The following is a 24,152-nucleotide window of genomic DNA, read 5'->3' on the forward strand; positions in this document are numbered from 1 at the left end:
CGACCAGGGATCAAATTTCATGTCAGGTTTATTTCAGCAAGTCGTATACCAGTTAGGGATTGCTCAGTACAGATCAAGTGCTTATCATCCAGAATCTCAAGGTGCCTTAGAACGTTTTCATCAAACATTGAAGAACATGATTAGAACTTTTTGTCTTCAATTTGACAGAGACTGGGATGATGGAGTTCACTTTCTACTTTTTGCGGTTCGAGAGGCTGTTCAAGAATCCCTTGGATTTAGTCCCTTTGAGTTGGTATTTGGTCATACTGTAAGGGGACCGTTAAAATTGATTAAGGAAAAGTGGCTTACTGAACATACTGACTTGAATCTATAGACTATGTATCTAGATTTAAAGAAAAATTGTATACTGCTTGTCAAATTGCTCAGAAAAACTTAAAAAATGTACAGAACAAGATGAAAATATGGTATGATAAAGATGCCAGGGACAGAGTTTTTGAGCCTGGTGATATCGTACTTGTATTTCTGCCTGTCCCTGGACATCCTTTACAGGCTAAATATTGTGGTCCTTATACAATAGAGAGTAAAATCAATGATTTGAATTATATTGTAAAAACTCTAGGTCGGCGTAAACAAAACAGAGTGCGTCATATTAATATGTTAAAACCATATTTTGAGCGTACTAATGAATGTGATAGTAAACCAGTTGCCACTTTAGGCATGGTTAAATTTGAGAACAATCATGACAAACCAGATGTAATTGAACCACCTTTTAGTTCTAAAACTATGGAAGAGACAGTTAGATTGAAAAATTCTGAAATTTTATCAAATTTAGACTCAAAACTTGCACATCTGTCTTTTGATCGTAGAGAAGAAATAAACACTTTGGTATTTTCTTTTAAAAATCTTTTTCCAGATGTGCCAAACAAAACCACTGCTGTTTGTCATGATGTTGATGTAGGAGATGCTTCTCCAATTAAGCAACATCCTTACAGGCTCAATCCACTCAAACTTGAAGTTATGAGAAAAGAAATTAAATATATGCTTGACAATGATATTATTGAGCCGAGTAACAGTGAATGGAGCTCTCCTTGTCTCCTTGTGCCAAAACCAGATAAAACCTTTCGTTTCGTGACTGATTTCAGAAAAGTAAATTCAGTCTCGAAATCTGATTCCTATCCGATTCCAAGGATAGACGATTGTATTGACAACATTGGTCAAGCAAAATTTGTGAGCAAATTTGATTTGTTGAAAGGTTATTGGCAAGTTCCATTGACACAGAGAGCTCGTAAAATATCAGCATTTGTTACACCAGATGGTTTATTTCAATATACTGTAATGCCGTTTGGCATGAAAAGTGCACCAGCTACATTTCAAAGAATGATCAATAATGTTATAAAAGATTTAAACTGTTGTTATGCTTATATTGATGATCTAATTGTATGTAGTGATAGCTGGGAACAGCATTTAACACATTTGTATGATACTTTTGATAGATTGTCACAATCAAATTTGACTGTTAATCTTGGTAAAAGTGAATTTTGTCAGGCTACTGTTGATTATTTAGGGCATACAGTTGGCCAAGGTCAAGTGAAACCTATTATGGCTAAAGTGGAAGCTATTTCCAAATTTCCTCCTCCTACAAATAGAAAACAACTTATGAGATATTTAGGCATGATTGGATTTTACAGAAAATTTTGTTCAAATTTTGCTACTGTGGTTCAACCATTGACTCATCTTTTACGAAAAGATTCTAAATTTATCTGGAGTGAAAATTGTCAAAACGCTTTTGAAAATAGCAAATCACTTTTAATTAATAGTCCAGTTCTGATTACTCCAGACTTTGAAAAACAATTTAAACTTGCCGTTGATGCAAGCGATGTAGGAATTGGAGCTGTTTTATATCAAGAGACAGATGATAATGTTGAAAAACCTATATCATATTTTTCTAAGAAATTAGATAAACATCAGAAAAATTATTCAACTATTGAAAAAGAGTGTTTTGCAATATTGTCAGCACTTCAACATTTTGATGTATATTTGAATCCCACTGTATATCCTATTCTTGTTTATACTGATCATAATCCTCTCACCTTCATGCATAAAATGAGAAACAAGAATCAGAGGTTGACTAGGTGGAGTTTATTGTTACAGGAATATGATGTAATTGTAAAACATATTAAGGGTAAAGATAATGTAATAGCTGATGCTTTATCTAGAGCTTATTAAATCACTTTGTATATATTATGTATTTTTGTTCATATTATTCATGATAAGTTTTTGTTACACTAAAACTTCTTTTAAGGGGGGAGGTGTTATGATATTGTAATTATTATGTTTATTTATGTTGGCCTAATTTGTGTTGTATGGCCTGATAGTTGTTTACCAAATAATCTTATAACTGTGCAGTTTAGGAATGATTGGAACTTTCTAGAATGATCCTTATAAAAGATGCGTAATTTAAACTTCTACGTTATTCCAGAAACTTCCGTTGTAACTTTCCAGGATTTTCCACAATGTTCCATTATAGAGTGTTCTAGAATTTTCCATGACAACACTATATATACAGACACTAAAGTTAAATTCTCATAATTAAACTTGGACATAGACATTGATAGACATTAATATTCATAGCCTTTGGATTGACACTTTAATTCTACAAACAACATCATACTGGATTGTGACCGTAATATTCAGATTGGATTCCGAAAGATATCCGGATACAGATAAAGATAAAAGATTGGACTCATATTTTGACAGTTAAGTTGACAGTAATATTTGTGTTATACTTCTTGTAAACTTTTGTATAATAAATATTGTTAAATTTTCTTATTGATTTGTGTCTTTTGTTGGCTACAATTTAAAGGCGATTTCTGGCCGTAACAATAGCCAATAAGACCACTCTTCACAAGAAATCAAAATTACACAGAAATTAACAGCTATAGGTAACCGTACGGCCTTGAACAATGAGCAAAGCCAATACCGCATAGTCCGATATTAAAGGCCCCGAAATGACAATGTAAAACAATCCATACGAGAAAACTCACTGCCTTATTTATATAAAACTGTAAACGAAAAACAAATATGTAACACATAAACAAACGAGAAACACCGATTTACAGGCTCCTGACTTTGGGACAAACACATACATACATCCCAACCCTCCTCCTAACGTGGGACAGTGGTATAACAGTACAACATAAGAACTCACTATGAAAATCATTTAAAAAAGGCTTAACTCATCAGATGGACAAAAATACAACTGTTTATACACTCTTTTACGTTGTCTTCTATCTACATTTTGTTTAAGACAAGGCATTGGTCGTATAAAGGTACTGCATTGTTTTCCATTTGCACAACATTTGCAATAGATTTTAAATTAACAAATATACGCCATTGATTTGGGATGAAATTACGTCATGATAAGAAAATTTGAAAAAAAAACTTGACATAGATTAGGAGTGTAAATTTTTCGCCATAGATTTGGGATAGCATTACGTCATATTTACCATAGATTAGGAATCCGCCATAGATTTGAAACCCAGCATAGATTTGAGTCTTACACATATAAAGTCATTTTTATAACAGAAAGTGTTGTGAATATACCATTTTTAATATGTAGCAAGAAAACAAGTCTAGTAACTATTTTTATTTCTTTTTCTTATCTTAAAGCATATCATAAGAGCTATCTTCTCACATTTTATCTTAAAGTTCTCTTTAAATCACATAAAATTGGATTGTCTGTGCATAACTTATACAAAATTCACAATTGCGCACAACCTTTTGCATGAAAAAAGGTAACCTTTACTTTTATTTTTTCTTTGGAGAACGACGAATTCAAACTACATTTTGACAAGTCATTAAAAAGTTTTATGCAATTTGATTCGGACCACCTTAAATCCTCATGTTCATTAATTTTGATGTCATTGCTTTTTAATTGAGGCAACATTCAATGATAAAATCACGTTGATATTGCTATTGAGTATCTTATTATATGATCTCTCCCTTAAGAAAAAGACATAATTTCAACCTTCGATGCATCTCAGGTTCTTATTGTAGAAATGTTTATATCGATTCTTTCCTCTTTTTTTGTATTTGTTAATCTTTTATTCTTTTATTTAAATGATATAATTTTTTGTGTCTTCCTTCAAACTATCGCCATTGACCGATTGAGTGAGGAATATGACAGTTGTTTTCCATTTGTTTGATGTGTTTGAGCTTTTGATTTCGACATTTGATAAAGGAATTTCCAATTGGAATTTTCCTTTGAGTCCGGCATTATTGTTATTATATTGTTGAAATATGAATTATTTGATACATAGCATACCGATATGCATACTTCAAGGATCGTAAAACTATTATAATAGATTTAATAAAAAATATCAAAAATACATCACAAAAAAAGATTGTTTTTTTTATATCAGTTACATTGACAACATCATCATAGCAAAATAAAATGTTATAGAGAAACAATGGAGAACCAAAGACAGCGTTTAATTGACAAGAAAAACGGTATGGTCAGAATTGACCACGACGTTAGATCCATTTACCCTTTTCATCAGAGTACAAATTGATGTCTTCTTATTAAAGCCTGCTGCATGGCAGCCGTTTGTGTAGGTACACATATAGGTACATTGAATATCACTGTTAACTATTGCGCTCCAGAGAACTCCGTCCTGTCCATCGTAACTGTGACCTGGAAATCCACAGATGTGAGGAAAGGTGGCTATTGAAATAAAGCATCATGTCTTTTTATTAGTCAGGTAAAACAAGAAATACATGTGTGTTTTATAGCTTCTGTCAAAGACCCTGTTATAATCTATGTCTGAAAACTGATGACATTTTAATATTTTGACCTACATCAATTTGGAAGCATATTTTATTTGATGGTCATCTTAATTCCCTGATAATAATTATTTCATTATAATTACCATAGAGCTACGCTTTCCATGCAATGTTTACTCTGAAATAATCTAAGTACCAGTCTGTTATGTTAGCATTGTAACGTTTAACGGAGCTTGACATTGGAGGGCTAGGATTCATAAATAGAATGGAATGCTTTAGGCATAAGCAATACGACGGGTGCCACATGTGAGGCAGGATCTGTTTACCCTTCCTCTCTTAAGGTCTGCCATTGAACTAAATCTAACTGTATTGCTGTTCATAATTATATTTTCTAAAATGATTTTTTAATTGTTCATTAGTATTTTCAATTTGAAAGTGAAGTTTGAAAATATGTTACATTACTTTATATGTAATCACAAATCTCAGTTTGAAGTACCCCGTTTCAATCGTAAAAAGAAGTCTATGAATCGTAGGACAAAAGAAAAATTAAACTCAAGAAATTGTCGAAAAACATACAATATTATATTTCACGAGAAACATACCAGAATAAACATCTTCAACGAATGATCCGTGTACTTCAACTTCACAGAGTGCTAACACGTTTCGATCTTTGAGTCTTATGCGGACGTACCTCCCAACTGTGTGCTCTGGGCATGCAGCATCTAAATAAGTGATTTTTTCCTGCTGATGATGGCAGACTGTGACGATACTATCATCAAACCAGGACGTTTTATTTCGGCATGGTCTAAATACTTCAATGACAAAGTTTGATAGTCGTTCAGCTGAAATAAAACAAAATGCTAAGGGGTATATTTAACAGCCACCAGAACAAAGTGAAACACTCATCCCTTCTGTTGTACAACATTTCTTTAAAGAAAGAAACAAATCAACCTCGTTTCAAGCCAAATGTGTTACCGTCGCCTGAAGACAACAGATAGAGTTTTAGCTAGCTTTAAAGCCATGTATAATCCTCCATTTTCGACACAAGAAAATGTCTGTACCAATTCAGGATTATGTACAAAATTTGTAATGTATAAAAAGAACGCACGTGTGATTACTCCCTATTCATTTAGATGCCCATTGTTTATAGCATTAGTGTCCAGAAATTTACAATTGTAACATAAAAAAAACTATCTTAGGTATTAAATGTGAAGACCTTATTTTGAGTGTCGCTTCTCAAAGTCAGTAATATCTTCCAATCAGATAGCAAATTTTCTATAGGATAAATAACAAAAATTACCGAACTCTGAAGAAATTTAAAAACAGAAAGTCCTTGTCACCAAATACCAATGGCTTTCAATAACTTACCTGAAAGACTCCAGTCATAAATCCGTTCTAAAAAATTATCCTACAAAATTCTACATATTTTCATTCCCGCTCTAAATACCCGCGATTTCGTTGGTGTGTTTTGTATATCTTTATATAGCTAAAACTGCTACAATTTTTTAATTCGTTTAAAACGCACATGTCATTTTGTATTATGTATATAGTCAATCACTGTTTGATTTCATTATTTAAGTGTTAAGAGTTTTAAATATTGATAACTTATAGGATAATTTAATGACACGATATTTATCCTAGAACAATCAAAATGTAACAACTAAAATTGTGAAAGTTAAATATCCAAATAATAATCTTTAAAAACTGAATTACAGAGGGTTTGGGCTTGGTTTGACAATATCTAGATTTTCTGCTTAGTTGGTAAGGTTGAAGAATGGAAAACGCAATAGGAAAATCTTACATGGAAAATACAAAAACAAAAGAAAATTAGGACACTCAGATACATATATTCATGCATGTTAACACAGTTTGAGCGATGTTTAATTCGTGTATGATTAAAATGAGTTGCGAAGGAAATACAACACAATAACAAGGCAGTCATAACTGTTATTTTTTAAAGTTCAACCTACGGTCTTTTAAAATTAATATATAATTTCATTGTTTAAATATATAACCCTACCTAGTACAGCAATATGGAATAGTCTTAAATATTATAAACTAAAAACCTAATTAGCTTAATATGAAATAAACTGCAAGTCGTAAGACGCATGATGTTTTGATTATCTTTTTGTAGGCATTGAACCAGCTTCAAATATTCTTAGATTAACGTCTTTTTGTTGTTGTTGTTGTGCCACGTTATTTCTGTGTTTTTTTCTGCTTTGTTCAATTTGATTAGTAAGATCTATTCATGTGTTTTTAATTATATGTTATTGTTTCATAATGTTACACCACTGCCAACGGTTATGGGATAGGTTGTCACCAACAAACAGGCTATGAAATTAAATAAATCACCAGGTATTGACGGGCTCAGTGTAGAATTTTATATAACCTTTTGGACAAATTTAAAAGAAATTGTTGTTAAAGTATTTAACACATGCTATCAAAAAAAGAAATGAGCACACTACAAAAAATAGGAGTAGTCTCTTTATTATATAAAAAAGGAAACCCACTACTTTTGGACAACTACAGACCAATTACTTTACTCAACATTGACACAAAACTTATGGCATATTCTTTAGCACAACGTCTAAAACCAATACTAACTAAAATCATCCATAGTGACTAAAATGGTTACATAAAAAATAGGTATATAGGTTTCAATATTCGTCAAATTCAATACATAATTGACCATGCAGAATACTTTAATATTGAAGGAGCATTGCTCTTCATAGATTTTTCCAAAGCCTTTGACTCATTGGAATAGCCATTTATGTATGAAGCACTCAAGAAATTTGGTCTTCCAAATCCTTTTATAAAACGGGTTTAAACTCTGTATAAAGATATAACTGGTTGTATATTAAACAATGGGTGGGTCTCATCAACATATAACATGCAACGCGGTATTATGCCAGGTTTTTGTTATTGCTGTAGAAATTTTGTGAATAAGACAAGACAACAACATCAAAGGTTTTCAAATTAATCTAGATACTAAAACACATAGTTTAAAGATTTCTCAATTAACTGACGACACAACACTTTTTTCTAAAATCATAAAATGAAGTACGTCACACTCTTAATATTATTGAAATCTTTGGAACACTATCAGGTTTAAAATTAAACAGATAAAAAACAGAGGGCATTTGGTTAGGAAAATTAAAACATTGTAAACATAAGTTTGAAAATATAACATGGAATAAAGGACCAATATAAAGTTTATTTTGGAACAGATCGAGATGAATGTGATAAGCTGAATACTGAAAAAATAATACAGAAATGTGACAAATTAATAAGTTACATGTATTAGAAAAAAGGAAATCTTACAATGATAGGTAAAATAACAGTTGTAAAATCTCTTTTTATACCAAACCTTACATATTTAGCTTCACTTACAAACCTACCACATGAATTTATTCAACAGTTTAAAACTCTTATCAACAATTTTAAATGGGATGTTAAACAAGAAAAAGTCAAACAAACCACACTAAGCAAAGATACTACTGATGGAGGTCTTAAGATGACAGATATAGACAATTATATAACTGTACTACAAATAGCATGGATCAAAAGACTTACTGCAGATGATTTTGCTAACTGGAAAGTAATTCCGACATTTTACTTTAACGCTAATTTCATGCTACTTTACATGAATCCAGACAACATTTACTCCATACAAAACCTACATAAAACTTTACCAAAATTCTACTTAGAAATTCTAAAGTCTTGGTTCAAAGTACAAAAGTTAAATTATATCAAACTTAATATGAATTTTAAAAACATTAGACATCAAATCTTATGGGGAAACGAACTGATAAAATGTCAAGGAAAATGTTAAGTTTTTAATTGACCAAAATGGTAACATATCTCAAGAAATAATATCAATAAAATATCCTCAAAATCCAATTTAATGTTTGAAATTTCAAAACTTAAATATGTTATACTAAATGATTGGCTCAAGGTACTTTAATCAGAAAAATCAACAAAATCAAAAGTAAAAGATAAACTTAACCTTTGCATTAATACAAAAGAAAAAAATAAGATAATAAGTTTACAGGTAATGGAAACAAAACAAATATACACACATTAATAGTGGAAATGAAGACACGCCTTCAGGTTTCTTTAAATGGAAACGTGTACTAAATTTAGATTCTTTAATCCCAACTTAAATCAATGCTAAACTTTGTATTTACTTATTTAAAAGATAACAGATTAAAAATATTTAAATTGAAATTGCTGCATCATATCCTTCCTTGTAAACAATTGCTTTTTCAAAGAAAGATAAAAGAAGACAGTAAATGTGACTTATGTAATGTAACAGAAGATTATAAACATTTTTTTCTGGAATGTCAATACTTTAAAACTTTTTGTGAAAAGATCAAAATATTATTAAATAAAGTTAAAATTGGTCATCATATCCTAAACTACAGAAATCTCATAATAGGATATGAAATGTGATATCAATTATTATGATATAAATCTTTTGATGACACTCATTACATTTTCAATCCACAAGTGCACCCACAGTTCAAATTATAAGACTACAAATTTTGATGTATATGCCCTGTTCAAAAAATTGTTTAACTACTTAAATATTTCGACACTTTCATGTGGTAAACATGGTAAAATTTTGAAAGAAGTAAGCTTGTACATATAATTAATATTTTTGCATATATGTTATATGCTATATATTCATTCAACAATAGATGTGTCTCACCATTATTTAATCTTAAAACCACGTGTTGTCATAAATAAATAAATTGATATAATTACTTCAATTCGCAACCAAGTATGTACACCTACATAATTAATATATTCAAACTACTTCGCCTGTTAACTTGCCTCAATCGTGTGATCCTTGATCAATGGGTCATGACCAGGTCAACTAGCATATACAGAGTCAAAGCGGTTCACGAATGTAATTTTTTCCGGAAATTAATTTCTGTAGTAATCTGTATACATAATATTGATACATAGAATGTAAATCTAACCATTTATTATTATTATTATTAATTTACTGAACAATCTCCCTGCTTGTTCAGTAAAACTACAGGGATGCCCTGTCACATGCTGTAGACATGGTATTTTTAATTATAACAGCAATAGCGCAATAAATCAGATTTTAGATTAAAAAAAATAAAAAAAAAAAACAAGTTCGCCCACCTATATTCTGCCTGTGGTGGTCGTACCATGCTGTTTATCACATTTTTTTCATTATTTTGTATTAAATTTTCAGGCCGTGAGATTTTTTTGATGAAGTGTTTTGAATTTGTCAGTTTAACATTTTTTATATCTGACTATGCAATGTCAAAATTTCTAATTGTTGAAGGCAGTATTGTGACTTTACATTGTAAAATTATTTGGCAATTATTTGCTGGTGGTGTGTCGTCTAATCGGCAATCAATTCGATTCTTCTTTATTTTCATATCGTATGCTTTTATATTTGTTGTGTACTTATACATAAAGGCAGCAGTAGTTCAAAAGTCATAAAGCGATTGAGAGAAAACAAATTCAGATTATAGATAAAAGCAACAGTTGTAGTATACCGCTGTTTGAAATTCATAAATCGATTGCGAAAAATACAATTCCGGGTTACAAACTAAAACTGAACGAAACACATCAAAGATAAGAGGAGAACAACATATAAAACTGAATGAACAACGAATCAATTATCAGAGAAAGACATCGGAACAACAGAAACACTTAAATGCAACAAAAAAAACCAGGACTACATAGAAACGGATTATTTGTTAACAATAGCCACATTTCTGACTTGGTTCATGACATTTCAAGAACACTTATATGGCAACGTTCAGAAAATAAAATGAATTCACTACGTGACAAGAGGGCAGTACACTCAGCACAGGGAAACGCATCAATAAATAATATAAGATTACATTACAATATGTTACCCAAAGAATAACAACACACTGCGTTTTTTAACGACCGCACAGGACACAACACACAACGTCTTTAAACGACCGCACAGGACGTAACACACAGCGTCTTTAAACGACCGCACAGGACACAACACACAGCGTCTTTTAACGACCGCACAGGAGACAACACACAGCGTCTTTTAACGACGGCACAGGACACAACACACAGCGTCTTTAAACGACCGCACAGGACACAACACACAACGTCTTTAAACGACCGCACAGGACACAACACACAGCGTCTTTTAACGACCGCACAGGAGACAACACACAGCGTCTTTTAACGACCGCACAGGACACAACACACAACGTCTTTAAACGACCGCACAGGACACAACACACAACATCTTTAAACGACCGCACAAGACACAACACCCAACGTCTTTAAACGACCGCACAAGACACAACACACAGCGTTTTTAAATGACCGCACAGGACACAACACACAGTGTTTTTAAACGACCGCACAGGACACAACACACAACGTCTTTAAACGACCGCACAGTACACAACACACAAATTCTTTAAACGACCGCACAAGACACAACACACAGCGTTTTTAAACGACCGCACAAGACACAACATACAGCGTCTTTAAACGACCGCACAGGACACAACACACAGCGTCTTTAAACGACCGCACAGGACACAACACACAACGTCTTTAAACGACCGCACAGGACACAACACACAACATCTTTAAACGACCGCACAGGACACAACACCCAACGTCTTTAAACGACCGCACAAGACACAACACACAACGTCTTTAAACGACCGCACAGGACACGACACACAAAGTCTTTAAACGACCGCACAGGACACAACACACAGCGTCTTTAAACGACCGCACAGGACACAACACACAAATTCTTTAAACGACCGCACAAAACACAACACACAACGTTTTTAAACGACCGCACAAGACACAACATACAACATCTTTAAACGACCGCACAGGACACAACACCCAACGTCTTAAAAACGACCGCACAAGACACAACACACAGCGTTTTTAAACGACCGCACAGGACACAACACACAGCGTCTTTAAACGACCGCACAGGACACAACACACAGCGTCTTTAAACGACCGCACAGGACACAACAAACAGTGGTTAATGCTGTGATGACATCATTATTATTTGCTTTTTCTTTGAAAATGGAAATTAACTAGACAAACTGACAAATACGATATATGTCAAATGTACCGAAAATACAGAACTCATGCCACAAAAGACGAAACATAACCCAATCACTTTCTAACCGAACACGCAAAAGAAACATTATAACTATATACATAAATGTTAAATGTATAAATACCGAGACATGTCTTATGGAAATGCAAATTTACAGTCAGCAAAACCGTCATATACAAATGTAATTTGTTTACACACATACATATCATAACGATTACCAGATTCGTGATGGTGCCCATAAAATTTTCATTTTAAAGCTGTTCTCCCCATACATCTGTTGAGGCAGTTTCTGAGTACGGAGTACACTCCTGTATATGAAGTACATATAGCAAGAACATGCACGAGCCTTGTGTCTCAAATGAGATAAACACTATACGACGGATCAGAGAGTATGTTATTGCTGATAAATGGGAAATTGATAGTTGGGAAGTTAAATCTCTCGCTATCAGAAGTATCCTTAATTTCAATTTCACTGATATATGAGAGATACAAGTACTGACTGAAATAAGGTTTATATAGGACATTATCAATATATCTGACAGTAGAATTAAACAATTTGCAAAGTGCTTATGTCTTTTGATATGTTTTGAGTGAATTCTGTTTAATATGAGTACAAAATCGAAACGAACTAAAACTGAACGAAACACATCAAAGATAAGAGGAGAACAACATATAAAACTGAATGAACAACGAATCAATTATCAGAGAAAGACATCGGAACAACAGAAACACTTAAATGCAACAAAAAAAACCAGGACTACATAGAAACGGATTATTTGTTAACAATAGCCACATTTCTGACTTGGTTCATGACATTTCAAGAACACTTATATGGCAACGTTCAGAAAATAAAATGAATTCACTACGTGACAAGAGGGCAGTACACTCAGCACAGGGAAACGCATCAATAAATAATATAAGATTACATTACAATATGTTACCCAAAGAATAACAACACACTGCGTTTTTTAACGACCGCACAGGACACAACACACAACGTCTTTAAACGACCGCACAGGACGTAACACACAGCGTCTTTAAACGACCGCACAGGACACAACACACAGCGTCTTTTAACGACCGCACAGGAGACAACACACAGCGTCTTTTAACGACGGCACAGGACACAACACACAGCGTCTTTAAACGACCGCACAGGACACAACACACAACGTCTTTAAACGACCGCACAGGACACAACACACAGCGTCTTTTAACGACCGCACAGGAGACAACACACAGCGTCTTTTAACGACCGCACAGGACACAACACACAACGTCTTTAAACGACCGCACAGGACACAACACACAACATCTTTAAACGACCGCACAAGACACAACACCCAACGTCTTTAAACGACCGCACAAGACACAACACACAGCGTTTTTAAATGACCGCACAGGACACAACACACAGTGTTTTTAAACGACCGCACAGGACACAACACACAACGTCTTTAAACGACCGCACAGTACACAACACACAAATTCTTTAAACGACCGCACAAGACACAACACACAGCGTTTTTAAACGACCGCACAAGACACAACATACAGCGTCTTTAAACGACCGCACAGGACACAACACACAGCGTCTTTAAACGACCGCACAGGACACAACACACAACGTCTTTAAACGACCGCACAGGACACAACACACAACATCTTTAAACGACCGCACAGGACACAACACCCAACGTCTTTAAACGACCGCACAAGACACAACACACAACGTCTTTAAACGACCGCACAGGACACGACACACAAAGTCTTTAAACGACCGCACAGGACACAACACACAGCGTCTTTAAACGACCGCACAGGACACAACACACAAATTCTTTAAACGACCGCACAAAACACAACACACAACGTTTTTAAACGACCGCACAAGACACAACATACAACATCTTTAAACGACCGCACAGGACACAACACCCAACGTCTTAAAAACGACCGCACAAGACACAACACACAGCGTTTTTAAACGACCGCACAGGACACAACACACAGCGTCTTTAAACGACCGCACAGGACACAACACACAGCGTCTTTAAACGACCGCACAGGACACAACAAACAGTGGTTAATGCTGTGATGACATCATTATTATTTGCTTTTTCTTTGAAAATGGAAATTAACTAGACAAACTGACAAATACGATATATGTCAAATGTACCGAAAATACAGAACTCATGCCACAAAAGACGAAACATAACCCAATCACTTTCTAACCGAACACGCAAAAGAAACATTATAACTATATACATAAATGTTAAATGTATAAATACCGAGACATGTCTTATGGAAATGCAAATTTACAGTCAGCAAAACCGTCATATACAAATGTAATTTGTTTACACACATACATATCATAACGATTACCAGATTCGTGATGGTGCCCATAAAATTTTCATTTTAAAGCTGTTCTCCCCATACATCTGTTGAGGCAGTTTCTGAGTACGGAGTACACTCCTGTATATGAAGTACATATAGCAAGAACATGCACGAGCCTTGTGTCTCAAATGAGATAAACACTATACGACGGATCAGAGAGTATGTTATTGCTGATAAATGGGAAATTGATAGTTGGGAAGTTAAATCTCTCGCTATCAGAAGTATCCTTAATTTCAATTTCACTGATATATGAGAGATACAAGTACTGACTGAAATAAGGTTTATATAGGACATTATCAATATATCTGACAGTAGAATTAAACAATTTGCAAAGTGCTTATGTCTTTTGATATGTTTTGAGTGAATTCTGTTTAATATGAGTACAAAATCGAAACGAACAGAGTTGTGCACAATAAGTACCCATTGGAATACCGACTGTCTGTTGAAATATCAATCCTATGACTCAACAAATATAGTTTCGATTAAAATGTGCAGCATTTTGATAATATCATCTTCAGTGTATTTTCTAATAGTATCCTTCTGGTTCTTCACAAAATAGGAAACATTATTATTAAAACAAAGCATTTATATCTACGATTCCAATTTTTAAAGAAAAAGCTGAAATAAATGAGATGGTGAAGTCGATATTGTAATTACGTATGGAAAATACTAATGTAAATAAAGGCAAGAGTAGTAAACCCCCTTTTTCAAAAGTCATAAATCGATTGAGAGAAAACAAATCCGATCTAATTACAAACTAAAACCGAGTGAAACACGTCAACTATAAGAAGACAACAACGGGACAACAGAAACACTGAAGCGGTACAAAAATCAAATGCAAATACAACATACTAGTATATAGAATCGAACTATCACATAACAACTGCCATTTTCCTGACTTGGTTTAGGTCAATTAAGGAAAAAAAATAGGGTTGAACCTGGAGGTTTTTTTTTGGCTAGCCAAACCAATTGTCTAATGTGAATGTTAAAAATATTACTAAAAACAACATTGTTGATATAAAATTGCCGAAATTGTGATCTAAGATTTAGCAGTAGATCTTTACCAATTTTGAGAATTTTGACATCACTAGTTGAATATATCTCATCACAATGTTTGTTAAGGAGGCTCGCGGGTACAAGAATTTCAGCGAAAAATTAAACATTTGTTTTTTTCATTACAAATTTTAATTATTGCTCTATTGGTTATTACTTTATGATATGGTACAAAAATCAACCAAAAAATCGATTCGGTTTGGTCCCAGATGACATTTAAAATATTTCTATCATTGCAAAAGCTCCAAATTATCTCCTTTTGCTGCAAAAATGCCAATTTTGGGCATTCAAATTGAAAGATGTTTTTTTAGCTCATCGGTAACCTATATTTTTTATTATTGTTTTTCAAATAAGGTGTACATAAACTAAATAATTGTAAAATTTAAGCGATTTCTGTAATTTAATTTTTTTTTTATTTCGATATTTCCTCTATTTCTCCTATTAGTTCAACAGAAAAACAGGACAATAAAAAAAATGTATGCTTCTTTCGGATGCAGATTGTGAGCTTAAATTAACGGTGACCTCATTTTTTTATTTCATTTTTCTATTAAGTATATGATAAAGTTCATTTATAAAAAAATATAGCGAAATCCTATATTAAAAACGTTTTTTGATTAATACCCGCTAGCCCCTTAAGGCAATCTATAACTGTAAAAAGAATAGTAGTCAGCACTTCAGAAGTATGTTTAGTTATTTGAGGATCCAGCTATTGTTCTTTACACGGATTTTTGTGAAGCTTCGGTATCCTGTATAATGCTGGTAGATTGTCGTCATTTTCTTTTGTGTTCAAAACAAGATAAAGAAGGCCAGATTGTGATTTGGTAAAATTTCATCTATTCTAAATTATGTTAAAGAATATGTAAGATTACAATTTCTGCTTTTTATTCCATGCACCTTTGTAAAACATTACAAATAATGAGTTTTACATACGAAGACAATATTATTGGAGGCTTTATCTTTTGCGACAACGATATATTCGACACGAACGAAAATAAGATAAAACATTAACAGCCTCAAGATTCCGGAATCAATAAGAAACTCTTGTGCTCATGGTACATCGTAGTTACTGAATGCGCTTGTGAATGCATGATGAAATAGTTTTGATGCATTCAAACAAAGTGTCCAATTATTATAAAATGAATGATATATGAGAAAAGGGGATACATTAAAAAAAACGATAATATTGCATTGGAAATCAATATTAGAAAATGATTTTTTTCTAAAAGAATTTAAAAGTACGTATAAACATTCTAATGATATCATCATAAAAACGAAAAATATATATATTTGTCAACAGTTGAACAGTCTTTCATAAATGAAGATGACATCTTGAGAAACAATCCATTGTCGCGAAATCAATTAACTTGCGACAAAGTGATATATATTGACACATGATATGAATAAATGAACACATTGAACTCATTATGAAACGAATTTGCATCTTTTTTTCAGTCAGAATTCATTAAGGAGATACTCGCAAAAAAAAAATCTAACAAAAACACAGAACGAACGTTGTAAGGATTTTATTTGGGGAAAAATCAAAAAAATGTATCTGCATTTCAATTCTCTAAAATGTCATTATATTTTTAAAAGTGTGAAATAATTCTATGTATACTATAATTGCAAATTCTTTTTTGTTGCTGTTGTTCTATTTGTACATATATATACATCAATTGGTCTTATGTGAGTAATAGTAGATTGATAATTTTTAATTCATGTAGTTAGAGTTGTATGTAGATAGCCTTATTGTATATTGGTTCAAATGCGTATCTCTCTTAAAATAAATTTATTATTATTTTTTTCAGTATTATGATATGTTTACAAAATGACACACAGTTTGATCGGAGAGTATTCGCAGTAACTGACAACTATTACATCTAAGACAAAATATCAATCAGTTCAGAACCTACATCCGATGGGTTTAGTATAAGACGCAGTAAGAAAAAATATGTACAATGCTAACATATGTAAAAGTATTGAGAAATTGTAAAACCGCAAATGTCCGTATGTGAATAACAATGAAATAAAGCATGATTTAAAAAAAGGGACGAAAGATACCAGAGGGACAGACAAACTAATAAATCGGATATAAACTGACAACCCCATGGCTAAAAATGAAAAATACAAACAGAAAAACAATAGTACACATGCAAATGTCCGTATGTGAATAACAATGAAATAAAGCATGATTTAAAAAGAGGGACGAAAGATACCAGAGGGACAGTCAAACTAATAAATCGGATATAAACTGACAACCCCATGGCTAAAAATGAAATATACAAACAGACAAACAATAGTACACATGCAAATGTCCGTATGTAAATAACAATGATATAAAGCATGATTTAAATTTACTGATACAGATAATTAATAATTATACTGATACTTATAAAAACATATTAAAAGATTTAATCAAAATGTTGAATTGGTAGCTCTTTAGAATAATTTGATTTCAAGGATTCATAAGTTAATCATCTTGAAATGACATCTGCGTAAAATGTAGAATGTGAGATTCCGTTAGAAATAAACTCAGCATAGATACCAGGATTAAAAAAGACTCATCAGTGACGCTCGAATCAAAAATATTTAAAGGGCCAAATAAAGTACGAAGTTGAAGAACATTAAAGACAGAAAATTCCTAAACGTTTTGCCAAATACAGCTTAGGTAATATATTCTTTAGGTAGAAAATCCTTAGTATTAAGAAATAAGTGTTCTGCAGGTACAGCTAAATATTAAAACAAAATCGTTGGATTTTAATTGCATATTAGAGCGTTCAGGTTCCCGGTAATATGATAAAAGTTACTTCTGATCTGAACAACAGGGAAAATTTGCCCTCCTATTATATATATACTGTTGGATTTTTTAAAATTTATTTCGAAGAAACTTTCACCTAGGGTTAAACATTCATCCAAAGTCCCAAAGTTTACATTTGAAACCAAAACTAACTGGATATTTCACCCCGTGACAGATACTGCGATGTGTATAAACTTTTTCGCTTAAAATATGTACCACTTTATTGAATGTTATTTTTTACCGGGCCAGAATTTGTGGTTCTATACCTATCAAAATGTTCCGTTAGACATTTTATTTGGATTAGCTGAGACTAGTACATGTAACAAGTAAAACTTACTACAGCAGTCAGTTCTACCAAAGATAACAACGTTACTTATGTCATATATTGCACCAAGATCCACTGCCCACCATGCCAGTTCATCGACAAAACCTGTATGTGAACAATAATTCGGTGAACTAGTTAGATACTGTTCATAAATTCCATCTACAGCACTAGAAGAATGTCTTGTTATGAGGTCTTTATTTGATGATTGCTTTGTTTGTTTGTACTTAGCAACTTCCAATGTAGCTACAAATATTCATGGAAAACAAATTAATGTTAAACAGCAAAGAAAATCGAAAATTTCAATAAAAGAGAAACGTTGGTGTTCTTTATTTATGCGATGTGCTGATTTATAATAGGGATGTTTAATGGAGATCATGTGGCCTTTGGAATATGCAATCAAAGACAACAATTTCACACCAATTTAGTCTCTATGTTCTATTTAGTCTGAGACAAAATAACCAATCTACATTATTTTCACATACCGCAACTCATTTCTTCTGTACTATCATTTATCTGTTGATCTGTTTATTATTGTTTAGCCACAGCGTTGTCAGTTTTTTTTCTATCTATGAGTTTGACTGTCACTCTGGTATCATTTGCCCCTCTTTTATTAGTGTGTTTACAAAGAAAACGAAACTTTCTAAACAAGATTGTATTTGCAGTAATAGACCCAAGTTCTAAAGCTTATTAAAAATTGTTACAATGTTCTCATCAAAACGTGTTGATGTGTAAATGGGTTGAATGAATGTGACCTACTGAATTAGACAATTTACCGGATTTGTTATAACATGAGCAACACGACGGGTGCCAAATATGGAGCAGGATATTCTTACCCTTCCGGAGCACCTGAGATCACTCCTTATATTTGGTGGGGTTCGTGTTGCTTATTCCTTAGTTTTTTATGTTGTGTCATGTGTACTACTGTAAGTCTATTTTTTTTTTCTTCATTTTTTTTGGCCATGGCGTTGTCAGTTTATGTTCGATTTATGAGTTTGACTGTCCCTCTGAAATCTTTCGTCCCTCTTTTTGAACATCAATTAAAACAATACCTATTGAACATGTAAAATTAATTGTTTTTAACTAATGACACATTCTGCTTTATTTCACTAGAAATAGGACCTTTTTCATAAATTAGTATTTAGCTGTATTCCTCAAATACAATGTTTTGCGTACCAGTGTACTGATGCCTTATCAATCATTATTGAAGACGCCATTATCCATTATGGTATTTGTAGTATTTTAACATTTACAGTTATTATTTCATAAGGATTAAGCATAACTAATGAAAGTTTTATATATCAACGAGTTGAAATTTTATAAAAATGTAAAACATACATTTATAAATCATGCCACTATTGAATTAATAACTGCAAAATTAATTGACAAAAGAAAATAAAATACCGCATTCAGCCGATAAAATGATGACATATATCCATGCAATCCATATTGGTGACATGTTTTGTAACATTGGTTTAAGATTCACTAATCTCAGTTTATTTTACTTATTTGAACTAAATAGAACGATTGTTAAAGTGCTTAATCCCGCATAAGACACACCTCTTTAATTCATTTGAATTGCCATTGGTTCTTTGGAAAATAAATTTTAAATAATAACGTGAACAGGTATAACGTGTCACAAGTATTATACAAAATTTAATGATAACTAATTCATTCATTTGAGACACATTAATCTACCGATATATCCTATAAATCTTAATGTAATTTATTTATCAACACAATTTATGTATTTTTTAAATGATACGCAAATAGTTATGTTTACGAGAAAGAGTGAGACGTCCGTTTTTTTCTTCAAAAAATCAATCAGTGGCACTGGAAGAAAAAAGTCATGAAGGCCAAAAAATGTACGAAGAGCATTGAGGACCTAAAATCCGAAAGGTTTTACCAAATACAACACGGTAATATATTCACACATTGTTTTCAAAATACAAGACTACAATGTGACTGTCATTCAAGTCAAAATGTATAAAAGTAAACAGTATTAGGTCACAGTACGGTCTTCAACACGGAGCTCACACCGATCAGCAAGCTATAAAAAAGGCCCTTAAATCCCCTAAAATGAATAAGTGTATAATAGAAAACAGAAAAACCAGCAGTCTAATCTATAAAAAAAAAATGAGAAGTTCAACACTTATGTATCACACCAACAATTCACAACCACTGAACAGCAATTAAAGGTTACATGGTTTAAGTGGGCTTTTTTCTTAATAACAGCTGATATAACTCTAATAAAACTCTGAGCTTTTAATAGAAGTCATATAATTCAGAAACATTAAATAACAGATAAGACATATCCTGTTTTGCTAATTTATATAAATATATATTGTCATGTTGTAATAAATAGGAACAAAAGGTACCAAAGGAACAGTCAAACTCATAAATCGAAAATAAACTGACAACGCCATGGCTAAAAATGAAAAGACAAACAGACAAACAATAGTACACATGACACAACATAGAAAACTAAAGAATAATTAACACGAACCCCAATTACATTGTAATAAATGTAACATTGTTTAATCTTACAAAACAATTGCAAAAGAGAAAATATAGATATTAACTATGTATTGGCTTCCGAATCTACACAAAACACCTTACAAATATAGATTTATTTCGTCTTCAAGCCATTGTTCCACTACTAAATTGTCTATTCTTTTTACCAGCACACTTGGTATAATTAAAAACCTGATAATAAATTGTTCAAAAAAGGCCTTCGAAAATAGTGGAATTAATTACTTTTGGAGTGTCAAGAACTCGTTGGAAGTACTTGATAAATTGCATGGGCATTTAAAAAGTCAGAAGGTGAATACATATGGTCATTTTTTAGTAGCAATAAACAAAAAACTATGTCAATTGGACATTCTAATGGACATAATATATTGATACTATATATGCCCTTGAATTTTTACTAGATAACATTTTTGTTCGCTTTGGAGATTCCGTATATCGTCAGATTATTGGAATTCCAATGGGGACTAACTGTGCACCACTAATTGCGGACCTGATTTTGTATTGCTATGAGTTACAATTTATGACAAAAATAAGCAAAGAACCATCGAAACAACATCTGATAAACAAATTTAATAATACTTTTAGATATTTGGATGATATTTTGGCTCTCAATAATTACGAGTTCAGTATGTATATTAAAGAAATGTATCCTGTTGAACTTACTTTAAATAAAGATAATTCTAACAATGACCACTGCACTTTCATCGATCTTGATATATATATCACTAACGGAAAGCTGAATACTAAAATTTATGATAAAAGAGATGATTTTTCATTTCCTATCGTTAATTATCCATTTTTAGATGGTGACGTTCCCTTCTCACCATCTTACGGTGTTTATATATCTCAACTTGTACGATTCGCTCGTGTATGTAACAATGTTTTAGATTTTAACGAGAGAAATTTATGTATTACTGAAAAATTATTACACCAGTGTTTTCGATATCACAAACTAGTCAAAACATTTACTAAATTTTATCATCGGTATAAGGACATCATTCGTAAATATAACTAAACGTGCAGACTTCTTATACGTTCAGGTATTTCACATCCAATTTTTTATGGAAATATTCTTTATAAAGCACAAAGGTGTCAGCATTCACCCCAAAAACTAATCAAACCTTTGAATAGACTTATTGAGAAGGGATATAGTTACGATACTGTTGTCAGGTCATTAAAGATTGCATATTTTGGCGTTAATATTGATTCACTTATAGGGTCTTTGCATCGGAACTAAACACATTTATTCAAAAACCAGTTGTTGGCATGACACGGGTTATGTTCTTCTCATATATGTTATAATGGTATGATACTAAACCCCTAACGGGAAGGATTGTGCCTGATGTTCATATGATGAAATCATAATCTTTCAGTCAGTTTAATTGAAGTCTGGAGCTGACATTTCAGTTAATTGCTAGTAGTCTGTTGTTATTTATGTATTATTGTCATTTTGTTTATTTTCTTTGGTTACATCTTCTGACATCAGACTCGGACTTCTCTTGAACTGAATTTTAATTTGCGTATTGTTATGCGTTTACTTTTCTACATTGGCTAGAGGTATAGGGGGATGCCATGACAGAAATAAAATACGACCAATGAAAGAACTCAGTATACACATACAAAAAAAAGACTCATAAACACGAAACCACGAAAAACTGCGGCTGATATTTATTTATTCAATATAATTCACAAAAATAATAGTGATGTAGTATCAATTTTTGACGTATAATATTAGGAACAATTGAGGGTTTCGTCAAATCAGTAATCATCGTCGGCACTTGCGGCATTTGCTAAAGACGAGCGAAAGATACTAGAGGGACTTTCAAATTCATAGATAGAAAACAAACTGACAACGTCATAGCTAAATAATAAAAGTTCAAACAGACAAATAATAGTATACAAGGTACAACATAGAAAACTAATAGACTAAGCAACACAAACCCAACAAAAACCTAGGGTGCACCCGGGTACTCTGGGAGGGTAAGCAGATCCTGTTTCACATGCGGTACCCGTCTTAGCACTCTACTGTGTTGCAACATATTTCCCGGTGATAAACTAACAAATTACGCAAAGTGGAACATAGCTGAATTTGGCTATTTCTTTTGCAGGTCTCAGTTGGGCATATTGCCATTAATACCTCAATGTTTTTTAATTTCCTTTATTGTAAATAATTATTTTTTAATGAAGGTTAATCAAGAAAAATGATTTGAACGGTAAACATTTTAACTGTCACTTTCATGAAATATATGATATGGCTATACAACAACGTCATATGTTAGCCTCTTTACATGAAGGCCTATAAAAACAAACATTTTTAACATATAGAACAAGATAAAATGCTGTAATGATGTAAAAAGCAATGCACGAATCGGAAAGTATCAAGCAAACTTATTGGTGTGTATAGTTTACAGAGAGACAGGACACGATAGAACAAGAAATGGCAGGATATATAAATATAATATAATACAATAATATAATATAATATAATATAATATAATATACTGTTGGTAGGAAATATGTTAAATGATCTTTGTGTAAACGTTAAAAGTGTGTCTTGTTGTTCTTTCTATCGTATGAATAACTTTTGTGTTGAAACTTAGTAGCAACTTCTTTGGCATAAGGAGTTTATGATGTGAGTATAACCTGAAACGTATAAACGCTGTGCTCTCAACTTTGTATTTGAATGTTGAATTCCGTGAAAAATATATAAACCATAAAAAAAAACTCTGATCCAACTACTTTGTCCTAGAGTGTTTCAATTCGTTAGGAATAACTCCGTACCCAACATTGTGTCCCAAAGTGTTTAATTTTTCAGAAATTACTGTTGGTTTGAAAAGCTGTGGCCACTACACTGTCGTGAAGTATTTTATTCCGTGATGAATAACTTCGACGTAGACACTTAATTGCCACTATTGTGCCCTGAAGTCTTCATTCCGTGAAGAATAAATGAGACCTTAAAACAAATAGGAACCATCTATTGTCTTCTGAACTGTTGTATGCCATTATAATGATTGTGGTGTAGACACTTTGTACCAACTACTGTTTCCTGGAGTATTTATTAAGTAAGAAATGAGGCATTTAATAAACATAGAACACAATACTGTTTCCCTAAATGTATTATTCTGTGAGCAATAACTGGAGTGTGAAAACGTTGATGCAACAACTGTGTCTTTAATAGA

The 24,152-nt window shown here is 32.5% G+C and overlaps 1 long non-coding RNA gene across 1 annotated transcript; it reads right to left on the reverse strand.

The window, feature by feature from the left end:
• Nucleotides 1-4,455: 4,455 nt before the first annotated feature.
• LOC143057680 (uncharacterized) lies at nucleotides 4,456-18,687 on the reverse strand. The gene is made up of 3 exons (XR_012972788.1): nucleotides 18,457-18,687; nucleotides 5,346-5,585; nucleotides 4,456-4,684 (listed from the first exon to the last, which is right to left on the reverse strand). It is a non-coding gene; the product is annotated as an uncharacterized LOC143057680 (long non-coding RNA).
• Between the last annotated feature and the right edge of the window lie 5,465 nt (nucleotides 18,688-24,152).

Source organism: Mytilus galloprovincialis, chromosome 13 (assembly GCF_965363235.1).
Source record: "Mytilus galloprovincialis chromosome 13, xbMytGall1.hap1.1, whole genome shotgun sequence".
Lineage (NCBI taxonomy): Eukaryota > Metazoa > Mollusca > Bivalvia > Mytilida > Mytilidae > Mytilus > Mytilus galloprovincialis.